General features: G+C 48.0%; 1 protein-coding gene and 1 long non-coding RNA gene across 5 annotated transcripts in view; one reads left to right on the top strand and one right to left on the bottom strand.

The window, feature by feature from the left end:
• Positions 1-17,321, top strand: part of LOC143368432 (uncharacterized) — a 539,066-nt gene that overhangs the window by 29,739 nt on the left and 492,006 nt on the right. The window lies entirely within an intron of this gene.
• Positions 14,134-14,604, bottom strand: LOC143368457 (uncharacterized). The gene is made up of 2 exons (XR_013085238.1): positions 14,391-14,604; positions 14,134-14,288 (listed from the first exon to the last, which is right to left on the bottom strand). It is a non-coding gene; the product is annotated as an uncharacterized LOC143368457 (long non-coding RNA).

Raw genomic sequence — 17,321 nt, 5'->3', positions numbered from 1 at the left:
GAACGCTAGAAATTTTAGTAGAGGAGTAAGACTTATACAAAAAGTATTGAATTTTTGATTAACTTTTAAGCTCCACTCTATGTTAATTCAGAAGACGAAGACGTTATTCTTCGAAGGCACCGATTGTAGCTTAGACTTCCTTGTACCCTGAATTAATTACTCTTGTCTAGCAGGGAAAGCTTGATATTCCCAGCAGCAATAGTGTCATCATCGTCATTAGGATGACGAATCTTAGGGCAGAGGTCCGAAAACAGTAGATGCATCTTTTTGTACCACTTTGCAACCGTTTGTATCTCGCAAGCAAAGGTTCGCAGCGTCTCGTGGTAGTCTCATCTCGCGCTCTAGCTCTTTAAGTCGGTTTCTATGGGCCCGACTCAGGGGTCCAAGGAAACTGCAGGAAACTGTGCATTGTCGTGGCGGATGCTTCGAGACTTCCGACACTTCCTTTGTCTCTACTCTTCTATGCTGCCGCGCGGAGATCAACAGCAGCCGTGGAGTAGGAACAGGTTACGGTTACGAGGTAAACGGTAAAATTTGCTGGCTTTACTGTCGCAAGAAAACGATACCGTAACTGTTAACGCGCTGGCTGGGAGAAGAACGGCCGAGGAAAACTTGGGACAATTCGTATTTTCTATGTTAATGCAGAGGCATAAACTACAGCCGACACTAGGCGCGGCGCTTCTCTCAGTTTGCTTTCTTCGGGGGAGGAGCAGCTGTAACCAATGCTGAAGTACACCAAGTGCAAGTTTATTTTGTCACGCAGGGTGCACATATGCTATCTAAATTTTCGCGATGGTTGTATCGTTATAAACTTCATTATCTTGGGTTTCTTAGATGTATGTAGATTCATCAGAACTTGTTGTATCATTTCTTTTGTCTCTTCATTCAGGTCCTGGGAAGTTACGACCATGTGTCAATAGCTCGTAATCACTTTGAAGATGAATTTCAACTAAGCCACATGGAAAACGTGACCACCCAGTTACGATTTTTAGGATTCATTCTTCTACCTTTCCCACCTAGGCTAGAATTAATAATTAGTCATATTATATTAATAGTTAGTCCACCATTCCCTTTCCTCCGTTCATTTACAGTGTTTAATCATCGAAAGAAAGTGCGAAATCGACGAGTAACAACTTCCTCTGCACAAACAGGCTGTACGTTAATCTTTATCGCGCTTTTGGCTTCCCCCAGCTTACGAATTCATCTTGACTATCCCGTTCACTTCAGCCTCTTCAATTTGCATCGCCCTTATTCTAACTTCCGACCGCGTAATATTATCTGGCAGCGTGGCTCGCTAAACTTTTTATACGTTTACGAGATTAAACTTCGGCCCCGTGGGTACAAGGTGCCCGTACGTACTTTCATTCTATTTCCCTTCGCCTCCTGCTTTTCTCCTTCTTCGACATAAGCGTAGTTTTCACGTAGTTGGTTACTCGAACGAGGTACTTAGTATAAGCACGACAGAGGAAATTCTCGGGTCGCGACTCGGCTTCCCTAGCAGTTTTCTAATACGACGTGCCACGATCATCGTGCCCCCTCGCTGGAAGTGACGCAATTTTTCCGAGCGATCTCGCGGGGATTCAATTACTTTCGCTGCAGTGACGGTCACCTGTTGCATTTCTAATTAATTGCAGTTATATGCTGGCTCGGCTTATAGTGCAATTTTATAGGCATCCCAATCCAGAAGTACAATTAACGCCTCCGTTGGATCTGTCCTGCGTTGAACGCTGTTTCCAGGGGTGTCTTGGAATGTGGCGCGGAAAGCAGGGAGCAGGGCTGACAGTTTATCTATTTCAAAACCCGTCAAATTCAACGTTCCTGCATTTCTAGAGCTAGAAATAGAGTTGGCGATACCTCGCGATTTTATGTCTGACTAGTGATAATAATTTCCACTGTGGTTGGAGAAAAGATGCATATGTAGAAGAGCGCAGCGTGGAATCGATAGCCAGCGAAATGAAGAATAGAACGATAATTCGTTCACCTTTCCTGTTCTCGGTTGGTTATGCATGCAGAAGCAACGGTCTTCTTCGGTTTACCATAGGAATTACAGAAACGTCCAATGCATCTTCGTTGCTCGCGCAGCTTCAGCGACAGCTTCTCCCTTCTGTACTCATTTCAAGTTCAACGCGCTCTATTTTATCGGCTTTAAGGAAAGCCTCGTCTCCGCCGAAGAAACGAAAGACCCGAGAATTACACGAGGGGTCGCGTTTAAATTCACTCGTGTACCGTGGTCCCCAGCCACCCGCGCCACGCGAAAGGCTCGTACCACGGGAAAAACCGTCGCGGCAGAGGCCTCGTAGCTAACCTAATTCCAGAGATAAATGCTAAGTAGAGGCAGAGATTTCTGAGATACGGAGACCGAGCCCCGACGACGCAGAGACGCCTTAACGCGAGGGGATGTCTGCGCCTGCTTGTCTGAATTTCGTGCTCGCCGAATTCGTGTGCAGGTAGGTATACAGCCGGCGTTCGTGCCCGTGACACCCTGTGTATGCGTCTCCCTGCGCATTTACGCGATGGATGGTGGGCCTGGAAGAAACTGGGGACGTCGCTTGAAAACAGACGACGCAGAGGAAAATGGCAGCTCGTAACACTCAGCGTTTCACCTCACTTTCACTCGATCATTACTGGCACACGGATGCCGAAATTTTGCTAGTTACAAGAACGCAAACGCACAGTAACAAGACACTAACCTGAGATCGAATCTCCCTCACCCTCAAGCTCCGTTCACCCTTCGGCAATGATTCATTACGAACCTTCATTGTGTCACCACCTTTTCGAAAGCATCCCCCTGCCTGACATCCCCAATTGTTGCACAGCTCCGCCATTTTGTGGACGAGCAAACTAATTCAAATTCACCGTTGCACGACCCGCTGTTTTCCCTCCCTTCGCGCTCTTCGCCAGCGGAAAATTCTGTCCCGCCGAACGGGCCCCTCTCGCCCTTTTCCCTCCCCATTTTTTCACCTCGTTCGACCAGTATATTTCAGCGGCGTCGCGCGACAGCCTATTGTTCTCCGGCGCTGGTCAATCATCCAGTAGTTTGCGGGCCAACTATACAGGCAGAAACGCACGCGCTTCCGCCGGTGTACCTATATTATACGTATAAATGATGCATGCGGGTGGGCCGTCGATACACGCGCCCCCCTTCCATATGCGCGCACAAGCGCGCAACTATATTATTCCGTCGGCTAACAAAAGCGACGGTGGCACCGCATTTATCTGGCCAACCGTGAACGCAAATTTAGTTGCGGCCATCGCGGCGGACCGATAAATTCTTTCACCGCGACACGCCGGTCGGCACACGCGAGTGCAATCGACGGGTCCGTACTCGATTAAACGATAACAGAGAAAAAAAGAACACAGGTAGAGGGCGGGGGGTGGGGGGTGGGTGGGTGGAGGGGGAGGTTGGCGAGAGATAGGGAAATGGAAATGGGAAAGGGAGAGAAGAATGGCTGGGGGAAGAGACGGAGAAATCTTTAAGGGTCGGGTCACCCTGCCAGACGTAAGGAGGCGAAGAAGTAGTCGCGAGTAGACGCGCTGAATTTTTCAACAGCGATCTCCTATTCCGGGGGTCGCGGATTACGAGGGCCCGGCTTCGCGGTAATAACTTTTTTAAAAGTTTCTCATGCCAAGAAATTCGTTTCACGGCCAGCCTCCGTGGGTGTTCATTAAAAATGAAACGAAACACGCCGGCCGGTAGGAGTTTTTAAGCGACAAGTTCCGCGTCGACGGATTAATATCGATGGCTCCTTTCGCGCCTTTTATCTCGTCCCGCACCCTCGATCTTTGCCTGGCGACGAAATACTCTCGAGGCAATTTATCCCTTTCACCGAGTGCGAAACGCCGGATATTTTATCTCTCTCTCCCTTTCCTTCCCTTCCTTCTTTCTTCTTCGCCTTCTCCCTCTTTCGTCGCGAAACGCCGCGTCGAAGACAGGGGTGGATGGGTTCGGTGACATCGTCGAACGCGCGACCCCGCGGTTCTCCCGTTTAAATACATATCTTTCTTGCGCGGCCGCCAAAGGAGAGCTCTGTTATTTGCATAATAGCCGGGAATTTGCATAATGGAAAAGAATGCATAATAGAAAGCCGCGCGAGCACGCGTGCATTAGAACGGAACAAGACCCTGCAGCACCCGCGACGGTCTCTGACGGTAATGAAGCTGGACGAAATAACACCGTTTAATCAATTAATGATGCTGGAAGTCGACAAAGGCATCTCGGCATCTCGACTGCCATTGCGAACTTTTAGTACAAATTTCTGCACCCGTTCGTCAATTGGCAACGCAAGTTGAATGGCTACTCATTTAACTAATCTTACAAGGGAAGATCCCGAACCCGGAGATTCAAAAAATTCCGAAACTTTGCGAATATGTAGGGGATTTGCTCCTGATTACAACGCAATTTTTGTTTGCTGCTCAAATTCACTCTGAGGGGGTAAAATTAACCCCTGAAAATCCGGCTATTTTCCGATATTATTTTGTATCTCGCAATCTGTTAAGAGATAGAAGAAAGTTTCAAGACAAAAGATACTTCTTTTGATTAGAACTATCATTCGGTAACATACCGTTCTTACAGTTCACGAGTTATAACGCAAAATCGGAAAATAGCCGGAATTTAAGGGGTCAATTTCACCCCCTTAGAGTGAACGTCGGCAACAAACAAAAATTGCGTTGCAATCAGGAGGAAATCCCCTACATATTCACAAAGTCTCAGAATATTTTGAATCTCCGAGCTCCAGATCTTTCCTTGTTAGGCAAGGGACATGTCGCTGTATATAAAAGCAACGCAGTTTCTTCCCATAGCGTTTGAATTCGCTTTAACGTAGGGATTAAGTATTCGACTGGTGTAAGGGATTCGCGGCGACTTTTCATAAAGCAACGTCTGGTTTTCGATCGAGCCATAAAAAATGTAACGAAATTTTTACGCTGGCCCGTGTACACCGGCCAAACCTCGTTGCTTTGCCGCTGGAATAACATGGAAGTTATTTCGTGGATCGTTGGCTCGTGTACGGATCGATGCTCCTTCCAAGATGTTATTTGAACGCCACCGGAAACTATGCCCGGAAATGTCGGTCCCGTTGATTAGTGATCGTATTTTGGCCCGGCCTGTACACGTCTGCGCCGGTGTACGTGAGGGTGTTCGGCCGTCTGTATGGGTGCTTTAACACGCACACACGCGGATTGGACACGAACGAGCGCCTCTCCTTCTCCTCGAGCCGGTACAGGATTTAAGGGAGGAAGGTAGTATATTCGGCTGCCAGGTACCGCCCATCTCGTTTATGCGCCCTGCCTGACTCAGCAAGCCCATAAAAGCCCTTCTTATTCGCGAAAAACGATTTCTAGCAGAGGATCTTGTTTGCTGCCAATATCATTCCTATCAAATCTCTCCGGGCGACTGTCTCCGTTGGATTCCCGAATGTGGTTTAAAGCGTGCCGCGCTATCCGCGTGATTTTCAAAGCAGAGAAGTCTTCATTTCGGGACCCTCCCTTCGCTTGAACAATTTATTGCTATTTACATAGACTAGCTTCAGGAATGTTCGCCCACGCGGTTTGTGAGTGCCCAACTGTTTAGATAGTATCGATAAATAGGTATTCCATTCTGTTAGAAAGCATTCACCGTCGCACACGGTCCACCGAGCAATTAGCAAGGGAAGAAAACCCGTGAAACACCGCCACGGCGCAGATTAGTATTCCGTGCTGCAATTTTCTCTAGCGGCTCTGGGGACCATCAATATTTATGCGATCGGAGCGAGTGTGCCTGCAAATTACAGCACCGTGCGAGATTCTCCAGCTGACAGTGGCACGGTAACCCGCTGCAAAAACCCCACGGACGGGTCCTGCTGCTTCGGCGTGTAATCCCGCGGCGGTGAAAAAATAATATTATGCGAGCCGCCGGGCCAAAGTTGTCCGAGGCCATGGGAAAGTTATCACACGCTCTGACGAACTTACTTTCGCGTTATCCTTTGCCAGACGCCACTTCCACGATGTCCAGCGCGTAAGAAGACCCACCGATAAGGGCGGCATCTCTGTCTCGCGGTCTCAGGACTGCGCAAGATAACACAAAGCGTGCCCTTAATAACGGTCTTTCCCCTTACTCTATAAACCTCGTCCGGTGGTGTACGCTACCACTTTCGACTTTTATCAGGGACGCGCGGGGAAGCGTTCGTAAACCTGACGCGGGGGATACACGCTGTTAACGCGCGTTAATACGTGTCCCGGAGAATATACTCTCCATAAAGATACAGCTTCCGCTTTAGTACGCTCACGCGTGTGTTTGTCCGCCTGTTTTGATGCAGTGGCGAGTGTTTGTAACGTGCTTTCATGTTTCGAGTACGAAGGAACAGTTCCGCTTTCGTTTCTCCTCAGTTCGGCGAGAGTTGTGAAACAAGATTTAGAATTTTTTTTAAATATTCACCGCCTAGGAGGGCTCCTAGTGACACTTGGAATGCTGAAATGACTGGGTCATTTCTCGAGACATTTTCTGCGTCCCTCTCTTTTCAAACGTTTATTGAATCGCTAGCGCGAATTTGCGGACGTGCAGCCGTCAGAAGAATGAGAAGGTAGTCAAAGAAGAGGAGGGAATTGGGGAGGAACGGGACGAGGGAAACACGGAGATCGGTATTTCAGTGAAATGTGGTAAAAGCTTATAATGCTCGAGTAGGAAAGGGGGTTGCGGAGTATAGGGGTAGTTGGGACTGGTTGTAAGCTACTGTAAACTCGGCCCGAAGAGTTGACATTAATTGGACCGTCTTGACAACTTTCATTCATCCCCTAACAAGCTACATCCGTCTCTATTCGTATTACCGGTTATCCTTTCTGCTTGTCGTAAATTCGACCCCGCCTGGTACGCCGAATCGGAGAACATATCGAACGGAGACACGGGTATCGAACTCTACCAATGGAATTATCACAGGGCGCCGGTTGCGTCAGCGATGATATTTAAATTTCACGCATTAAAAAGCGCAAACATTCCTACGTAACTGACATTTTAAACGCGTAAACAGCGAGCAACTAATTAAGAAATATCTAGCGGTCTGTGAAATTACAAACAAAATCCTATTTTAAAAGCTGCACCATATCTCAACAGGAGCATCATGATTTTCGAAATTAAATCCCCTAGAAACATGTTACGTACAGAGGGGGAGAAACAATGAATGGATGAAGATAAAAGAGCACACCTGAATATCATTATAATTTTTCACAGCATCCTTCACGAGTACATGGCTGCTTAAATTGCGCATGAAAAATTAATAGAAGGTTATAAATATCGCAAGCTCGCGTTAAATACAGCTGTTGCAAAGTTATCTTTACGAAGGCTCGTTTACAAATAGCCGGCCGTATTTTACCAAGGTGGCTCGTTTAATTTTCGTAATTAGCGCGAAGCGGCTGCAGGACGTTCCCAAGACGCACACTTTCGGCGAATTAACGCGAACACAGGCGACAAATAGTTCGATGCACGGTCGGCCCCTCATTGCCCCTGAATCGTGACAAACGATGAATTTAGAATCGGCGAAAACACGCTGTCGAGACAGACACTGTTGGCGAAGCTTTAGAGAGTGCCGTACGAATGATTGTTATAGTGGGGCTCAATTTGTATTATTACTAGCCCAATAAGTCGAGCAACAGCGACAGCGAAATTCGTAATAGCTTTCGTCTTCCGAATGAACAACGCAGGTATCATTGGAACATTTTTATTCACAGTCTTAGTGTTTCGTGTTCCCCTTTGGCAATCGTTTCGTTGCGTTACGCAGCTGCGTCGAATGCTTTCCATATGGAAGTTTATGCTTTTACAGTCTCGTGGTAAATGTGGCAAAGTGGCTGCAAAAAGTTCCAGCTAGAGCTTGGCTATTTTTGCAGCAATACCTTCAACGATGGTTATTTCCTGACTACCAGGATGGTTCGTTAGACAGAAGAAATTAATTGTACTTTTATGATCTGATGAATTTTCAGCTTGATATTGTTTCTAATTCTTTTGGCTTACTATGATCGTTGGAAGTTTCCCAGAAATTTATGGAGCAGAAGTGCATATATCTTTATAGAAGTTCGGAGAGGGTCGTAAATCTTGGCTCGGTTTATCGAACGCGTTGGAGATTACGCTGGTATACGCGTACGACATCACACTTGTGTATTCCACGGTGTATTAACTCCTCCAGAAATATTCTCTGAAAAAATAACTTAACAGCACCCTTTGCTCTGTATCGTCAGTGTTTACTTTCCGTTTCCATCGTGTTCAGAGTGCGTCGAACCGACTCGGAAGCATTTTGCCGATCGAATAACCAATTCCCATACAGACCTGGAGGGATTTCGACAAGAATTCGGAGAAAGAGTTCTACGAGAACGTGGAAGAGGAATTTGGAACACACCTACCAACCCCGTCGAGTTCTTCTTCTTCTTTCTTCTCGCCTCCACCCCTTGCTTCTCGATGGCTCGCTACCCGCTTTGTCTCGCAAACCACTCGACATTCACGAATACCGAATGCTGTATCGGTTGCATCCTCGAGGACACCTGTGGCCTGAGCTCGAGATCTTTCGTTGTTTACGTGGTGATACGGTAACGGCTTGAAAGAGTTATATGGTCGTAGTAGGCCGCCATTCATAACTTTTCAAAAGTCTTTCATTCAGACGGTGCCAGAGCGTTGGTTAACAACCAGCCGCGTGCAACGATGCATCGTTAACGAGCACCCTTTTACACGGTGTCTTTTCACAGACAAACACCGGCTCGTCCACGCGACAGCCGGGACCTCGAAATGGAATCGACTGCGTCTGGTAATCAGATGGTAAAATTTCATCGATTATGCAGAATAATTATTTGGCGGTTCGCAATATGCTTAATTAAAGATCGTATTTGCCCGACGAGCAGTTGGCGTTTCCGATATGGGAGGCGTGTAATTACTAGGGAATATGTTGACTGTTTATACGTGCTTCCCTTGATATATTCTGCGCCCCGTGGTTGTTTATTAGGAAGAGCCTTTATCCATGAATTTTTCACCCCCGTTCATACAACTTACCCCTGATACCAGCCAACCTCGTAACCCGCTGAAATTATCCTGAACCTTGAATTCTATGTATCGCTTTTCATTCGTGCCGGGAAAGAAAATATTTCTTTCACGTGTTTCCCGCGCTGGGCGGGGTAAAATGGCACGGCGGGTACGCGTCACCGCCGCTAAAAGCCTGTACACACTTTTCCTTTCGCGACGGAAAACGAGCGCGCACTCGAGCAAAATCGTGGCCCAACCGAGGCGGAGAGCCGCGAGGGGGTGGCGAAAAAGAGGGGCACGGATTCTATTTGTCACGCGGTGGAGACCTGTGCAGCAACGTAACGTCGTATTACGGTAATTTGCTCGACTCGCGGAACGTCATAACGCGGGCGCATTAATATTCCCGCCACGTCACCCCTACCTAGAGGTTTCCTCCGTGCTGTTTCCCTCCGTCCTCTGAGCGCCCTCCCTCTCGATAGAGTCAATAGAGGTGGAAGCCGTGGCTGGAAGCCCCCGCGACATTTCGTTTCTAATTCGAATTCCACGAAATCCTTTCCACGAAGCCAATCCAGCCTTATTCTCCCGCAGGCTCCCAGCACGCGTACGTACGTTTCAAAGGGGGCACATATATAGATTCCTGAAAAGTTCTCGACGTCGACGTCCCGGCTCCGAGGTAAAGGCAGCGGCAGGGTGAAAAAGGAAAAGCCCGGAATAGGACGAAACTTGTGGGAGGCGCCACGCAGTTCTCGGATGTTTTGCGTTCTATCTTTCTCTCGATTCTCCGTTCCTCTCGCTTCACTCCGCTCTCCATTTCTCCTCACGCTCCTCCCTTTCATTTTCCCTTCTTTCTATCTGCCGGCTCCTTGTAAGACGGGCTTAAGCGAGTACACGGATGGTAGGTGCTGTTCGCTCGACGATAGAGAAGCAGAACTCTTCCCCGGTGTTCCAGTCTGACTCTGCACCCAGCTTTACCACTGGCACCGCCGACCCTTAGGTCTCGCGGCACCGTCGTTTCTGTTTCTCCTTGCGCTATCACGCTCCGCGTAATACTGCCTGCTCCTCTTACTTCCCGACGGAGGTGGCTCGGCCTTTCTGCTCACCTGACTTTCTGTAAGCGTGCCCGCAGAACTAGGCCCTGCGGCGTTGATAGCCCTCCCGTTCGCCGCGATGTCTTAATCGCACCACCGAAGATCGGTATCTTAGGGCTCGTGGAGGCGTCGACGCGGTAAACACAGCCACTCCCAGGCTCTTCTACTTTGTGCTCTCTCTCTGGACCTTCGTTCTTACGTTTGAAATCCGCCCGAACATTTGCCGGTCGATGATCGTTAGCAAAAACGGTTGGCCGTGATCGATTCAGGTTTCCATTCGGTGCACAGAGAAATCACATGTCCATCGTAAGTGAAATTGCATCGGGCATTACTCACCGTAGCTAACCGACGCGCAGAGCTAGTCAAAGCCTATCGCCGGTCTGCCCCAATCAACTGGTTAAGCTCTTGTAACTAAGCATTTACGTCTCACAGATGTTGTAACCCGATTATGTTGCGCGAATTAATCCCGGAGAACGTCTATTCGCGGAGAAGCAAATCCTCTGGCAATGTGCGCGTATAGAAGTCGTGGGTCGATCGATAGACGCGGGTCGTTTTCGATCGCGAGAACCGATGGTTCCCCGGCTCTCTGTTCGACCGAGCTTCATCCGGCTGCACCGCGCCCGAACATCTCCATTTCTGGAGCCGTGTCTGCATGTTTATTCCATTCCCGACTTACCAGCGCGTAGGTAATTCCTCCAGTCAAAGGCTCTTCGGTCCTCGCCCTTCCTTTGTTCCCGTAGTATCGAGTTATAACTTCCGCGCTCGTTCGCCGCCGCGAATTCACGGTGCCCCCTCCCTGTTTGATCGTAACAGCTCCCTCGCTCGTAGTTACCGCGAAAACCTACCTACACGCTTTTCTAACCGACGTCTGGAAACGCTGCAGGGCATGAAACTTGAACGCGTTCGCGGAGTGTTTATGACCATCGGCTGGTACGCGCCGCGCGCATTCTACTTGCGTACTTGCCGCTCGAACGACGAGATCGTCGGCATAGACAGTTTCTGGCAATTTTATGGTTGAACAATTCATGGAGGTTCGGATGAGTTCGCTAGTTTTTAGGGAGCACTGATAACGCAGAGGACTTGATCCAAACATTTGCTAATTATCTGTGTTCCCAGAAGCTAGATCAGTCAGATCGCTGTTCCATAAATCAGTTTCACACGAGTTTATCTCCGAGTCTAATATCAAAGGTCCTCGGACATCGCCCGCTTTCCCCTTTCATCCCCGGCAATTATCTGGCGATCGTTTCGCGCGATGCTCGCCTGCCTTTGACACTGTCAAAAGACGACGCCGGGTGCTAGAGGTCTGGGAGCAGGAGCTGGGAACAGAAGGGGTGAGCGAGAGCGGCGACGTTGAAAGAAAATCACGATTCATTAAAGTCCCGGCCTCCTCGCGTCGCCGTTTTATTATATGTTGAACGTTGATTTAGGGATCGCGGCGGGGAGCAACCAACCACGGTGCATTGTCTCGGCACTCGCCTCATGCTGGGCATTGTTAGCCCTTCCATTGTCCGGTACATCGTCCCCCTCGCCTCCTTCAACCCCTACAGCCAACGGCTACTAGCCATCGCGAGCGCGTATGCGTGTAACTCTGCCGGCCTGCGTCGAGTGACGTGAAGAGTATTTTCCAGCGATTAATTGTTTTCCACGGCCGCTCCTTTTTCTGCTGCATCGCTACTTCGATAACGAATGAGCGTTGTTCCTGAAACCTTCGATCGTCGTCACAATTCCCCTTTTTTTTCTCCACGCCTCTGGTTACGATCCGACAGGAGTTCTCCCTTCTTGCATCCAGATCGCTGTCTCTGTCTTCAGGACAACCTCTCAGGAACTTGTACCTGTATTATTAAACGATACTGCAGGTAGAAGGTTTATAACGTGGCACATGAGACTCACAACGGGTGTATTAAGTAACTCTTTTCAAGGCACAAGCTGCAGAATGTGCTTTTTATTACACATTACACCTCGGTGTTCTCAGTCCTTTGACATGCGAGTGTCTTGAAAGTGTACCAAACGAGTTCTCAGGCTCTTGACTCTTGATACTGTAGCACCACCACCGTCTTCAGCCCCCGCTACATCCACGATCTCACTGCATTTCTTTCACCCCTGATACCTACACGTTGCTGTTGCATAGCACCTAATCCAACGGCATTCCTGGATCCCAGAAAATACGAACTCAGAGTAAATCAGGCAGGCCAGGATGAGTAAAGAGTAGTTCTTTGTGTCTGGTCAGCGTTTAATCGTCAGCGTTTCTGTGAACGCTGCTGCCATGCTTGCTCCTGCAGCAGCCACAGGGCAGGGCAAATAGCGTAACAGTGGTTTGCCGCGTATGAATGTCGTGTTATCGCGTGTTCTATTGGCCACCCGGAACCCTGTGCCTCAGTGGAACAATGCGTCGTTGAGACGATCGGAGTTGTACACACATCGACGACCACCCTCTGGTCAGCGTGCACTGCGTGTGCCGTAGCTCTTGTCGTCGCGCCGCTGTTCGGGATAACGCATCGTCGCAATTCACGATAAGCGATCCTTCGCGTAGCCTCCGTTGGTACACGCGGCAGTGGTCCCGCGCCGCGTTGCCCGTGTACTCGTTCAGCGGGTTTCGAGCATCGAGAGACCATCGATATCCGTCGCGCTTTCGACCCGCCTGACAGACGCACAGGCGGGTTACCCGCGAGCAACGATATCGACGGCTCCCTGCACTTTTTTCAGGCGCACCCCTTTTTTGTTTTGCAATCTCCCTGCCCTAGATGTGACTACGTCTGGGGAGTCGACTATTTGCAATGCTAGGCAATAGTATTAGTGATAGCATTAGTGATAGTATTAGTGATAGTATTAGTGATAGTATTAGCGATGGTATTAGTGATAGTATTAGTGATAGTATTAGTGATATTATTAGTGATAGTATTAGTGATAGTATTAGTGATAGTATTAGTGATAGTATTAGTGATAGTATTAGTGATAGTATTAGTGATAGTATTAGTGATTGTATTAGTGATAGTATTAGTGATAGTATTAGTGATAGTATTAGTGATAGTATTAGTGATAGCATTAGTGATAGTATTAGTGATAGCATTAGTGATATTATTGGTGATGGTATTATTAGTAATAGTAATAGTGTAGAAGCGGAGCAGAAGTTATAGAAATTGTATATCTTGATCGAATATGAACTGGACTTTTCACTGTAATTTCATCGATATTAGCTGATAATACTGATGAAAGGCGGTATTAAAAATTGTACGCAAAGGCTGATGCTTCCCTTCTGTGTTCTCGACATCGTGATTCATATAGACAGGCCGTAAAGGAAGTATCGCGACTGGAGCCGCAGAGTTTTTCATCAACGGAAGGAAATTGATTTCGGGGAAGCATTCTAAAAAACGTAACGACTTGTCCTTCCTTTAAGAGGCCCTGCTGCACGACAGGAAATTGATTTACCTACACGCGGAGATTCATCTTTACGCTGGAAAAATAGTCTCTCATCCTCGTTCATCTTACTGTATCGATCATCAATGCGTCTTGCTCGTGGCGTGCATATTCCCCGTTCTTCTGTGCAAAATCATCTTTAAACAGCACTTGACGATCGCGTAACTAGCTTGGATATCAAAGGGAAAGAACGTTATTTCATCTAAAATGTACCTAGAAGCTTTTCGAGATTATAAACTCTACTACAGAATATATTGGGCTAATTCAAGGCTCAACGTTAATGCCGATATGATATAGGTAAGGTGACGGTACCTAATATCGCCTAGCAAAAGTTAAATCGCTATCAATTGAATAATAATTTATATTTTTGCATGCATTTCGTTTCAAAGCAAAGAGAAATTATTCATCTTTCATATAACATAAGTTAATCGTCGAAAGCTACAAATTTTTAATTAGGAATTAAAAAACGTAAGATATGCAAAAATCGGGTCCTAAAAAAGTGTACCTAACATCGCCTACTCAAGAAATATTGATTAATTCATGTATATATGAGTTTTTAAAGTCAGTTCCACATGTGCTTTTATTATTTCTTGCTCCATAAATGTTTTTTTTTTATCAATCATTGATTTTATTTTTATTACAAAAATATAGAAATAGGAATTTTAAAATATTTTATTTGTTACGTTTGGATGTACATATTGGGCAAATAAAGTTTATTTCGGTTGCTCCACAATTTTCGTGACCCCACCTGTAACAAACATTACATCGAAACCATTGTTCTCCGGTAGGCGGTATTGAGAACACGCATACTGCTAAAAAAACACGCAATTTTCATTACGAAACAAAATTAAATCGATTTCATCAATTAGGTATTTTAGTAGATATTCTTGCATTCGCAGAATTATTAGACTTACCTTCTCCGAATGTGATGTAAAATTGTGGCAGCCCAATAAATTTGTACACTATTAAGATTCACTAAAATACTTCCCTTTCTGTAATTGTTGATGACATGACGCTGCAATTACAGTGTGTCTTCCTACATATGCTTAGGTACAAATTCAGCGCACAAGCGATAAATTTTAGTGCTTACTTTGCGAGATATAACGAGTGGCGATATTAGGTACGGTCACCCTACGTACTTATCTAATTTCCGTAGATAAATCTTGCCGAACCAGTAACGAATTACCGCGATTCTCGGGTGCGCAAGAAATCTCGTAGCCTCCGTAGAATAAGATTACTCTCCGATGCATCCCTTATTCTTAATAGAATTTGCCCTGAATCGAGAGCTATCCACCGACCAGCGATCTCTGTAATCCCGTCGGACTTTAGTTCGGGGACGTCGCGTCGTAAAACCACAGAAATTTCAACCAAATCGATGCCGGGGCGTGTGGGGTCGCAACTACCGTTTTTAATCACGTTAATTCCGCTGCTGGCCACGATACGATGGATCCACGGAATTCGACTTATTACGGGAATACATGCCGGTGTGTACGCGCCTGTGTGCGCGCCCGCGCGTACCACGCCTGCTCTTAGGTTACAATCAGTTCGACAAGTAGTAACGTGCCAGGAACTGATTGTGCCAATATACTTCGGCGTTTCTGTCCGACCGCTACATCCAATCGATTCCCATCTACCCTCTCTCTCTCTCGCCCCCCGCCATATCTGATCCTCTCTGTCGCCGTGCGTTTCCCTCGCTTCCGGTGAATTTTCCCTTTCGCCCCGTCTTCGATCTACTTCCCTTTTCCGCCTTCCACCCCGACATCCCGCCTTCGTCGCCGCTCCCCCCCCTCTCATTCATCCATCTCTTTACTCGGCTATCTACCTATCCGCTCGTCCCGTCCGCGTCACCTTTGCGCGCTCCCGTCCACCCTCCTCCGCCTCGATCTGCGCCCGTTCCTGCTTTCTTTCATCCCCGACGGGCCGAGCGCCTGTTCGCAAACTTAGCTTCAAAGACCGGATGCAATTAGCGAGGAAAAAAAGGCCACGCGGAGGAAAAGCAGGAGCGGTGCTCACGGGCCAGGGGTCGGAGGCAGGGAGGGATTGGTTCCTTGAACGAGCGAGATTTTCGCGGAATCACGATCACGTCCATCATCAGCCCGGCTGCAGAAGTAATTGCTACTACTGCGAATTCGCGTAATTGATCCGAAAAACGCTTTACGGCGGGACGTCGCCGAGGACGATAGATAGATCGCCTGGAAAGCTTCCCCTAGGAAGGTAATCATCGTGTCGGGCGTGTATCTACAGGGCGTTTCAAACGGGCTGGTCGAATAGTTCGGCACGAGTTGATTGCACCAAAAGTCCTTCTGTGAACCTGTTTTCTATCTATTCTGCTTGACCATTCACTGGGAGCAGTTTCCATAAAGACACACTATCCAAATCGTAGAATAATCATTGCAGTTCACCGTCACCATGTTATTCTCACGTTACGTTGTACTTACTCTTTTCATGAACCATTCGTGCATCCAGAGTAAACTCACCCCGTCTACTCAAACTCCACGTGCAACTGTTTCGCTTCGACTACAACCTCGGCCAACATCTTTGAGGCGTCCTGTACACGCGCCGGATACCGTGGACCATTCGGAAAGAAAGTCTGCCCCGCTCGTTACAAAACTCTTTTCGATATCCGCGCGCGGAAGCGAGGAAGCGGGCGAACGATAATTAATTAGCCGACTAACAGACTTGCTGCTTCGCGAAATAGCAAGGAAGCAGCGGCGACCTTTGATCCTTGATTTCGATCGAGATTACGCCGACGTGCCTGCCGCGACGAGTTCAACTTTGATTTGTGAAAAAAAAAACGAGGACCTGCGAAGGGGATGGCGGGGAACGAGGGGGAGAGGAGGGTTGGCCCAGGCGTGTAGAAAAGTTGCATCGGCGCTGCGGCCTGGTTGGCTGCCACTACCACTCTCAAAGCCGCAAGTAATTAGAGAAAAAGTCGCGACCCAGATGTGGGCGGCCATGTCGATCGATTACACAGCCCGGCCCCGGCTCTTTCCTGCGCCCAGGAAAATTTTCCCTTCGAGGAGCCGGCCGCTCGCGGGAATGTCAAAAAGATGGATGAATCTTTCAGGGCTGCACCTTCGTCGCCCGGCTCCTCTCTGTTCCCGGCTCCTCTCTGTTCCCGGCTGTTAATTAGAATGAAAGGAATTTACCTTCGCGCGTTTCTCTTTGACGCCGCTTTGTGCGAGCCAGAAACGTCGCCGCGGAGGCCTCCTACCTTTTTCTTTGGTCCCCCCGCGATGCTTTTGTGGCCGTCGTTGTCGGAACGATTAAGAAAAATGGCCGCCGCGCGCCGTTGTAAACCGTGCAGCAGCGTTTCTTTTTTTTTTACCGCGCTGAAGCTCCTTGGACCTTAATCCCGCGTTTTTAAGGGAAGTGGCTGCCGTGATAATAAAAGGATGGCTCGCGATCGATAGTGGCTGTTTATATTGCCGGAGCGAAGGAAGAATTTTCAAACTGCCCAGAAGCCCTGGCTCCTTCAGTCTCGTTGGTCAAGTTGAACGGCGACGGAGGCTGGCGCGCTCACGCGCGTCCATTATACTCGCATAAAGGATTCCATCCGGGCGTGTTCCCATTATCTCGTAAAAATTCGACTCTCCTCGAATGGGGCGCCGGGGGTGGTGGAAAGGTCGCGATTATTTATACCGCGATTTAATACCAGATTAACGAGGCAATTTGCGTCAAAGGAAGGAGGGTCGTTTAATCGCCGGAGACGGCTAATTTGTCATCGACATCGATACCCATCTACTCGTAATTTCGTATCGGATAATTCCTGCGGCTCGTAGATCGGCCGCCGTGCAGCTTCGCCCCATTCGCCAGCGATCTATAAAACTAATAGATCTTGGCCT

The sequence above is a fragment of the Andrena cerasifolii genome, chromosome 4 (assembly GCF_050908995.1).
Source record: "Andrena cerasifolii isolate SP2316 chromosome 4, iyAndCera1_principal, whole genome shotgun sequence".
Taxonomy (NCBI): Eukaryota; Metazoa; Arthropoda; class Insecta; order Hymenoptera; family Andrenidae; genus Andrena; species Andrena cerasifolii.
Note: the sequence above shows the minus strand (reverse complement) of the source record. Positions and strands in the feature narration are given on the sequence as shown.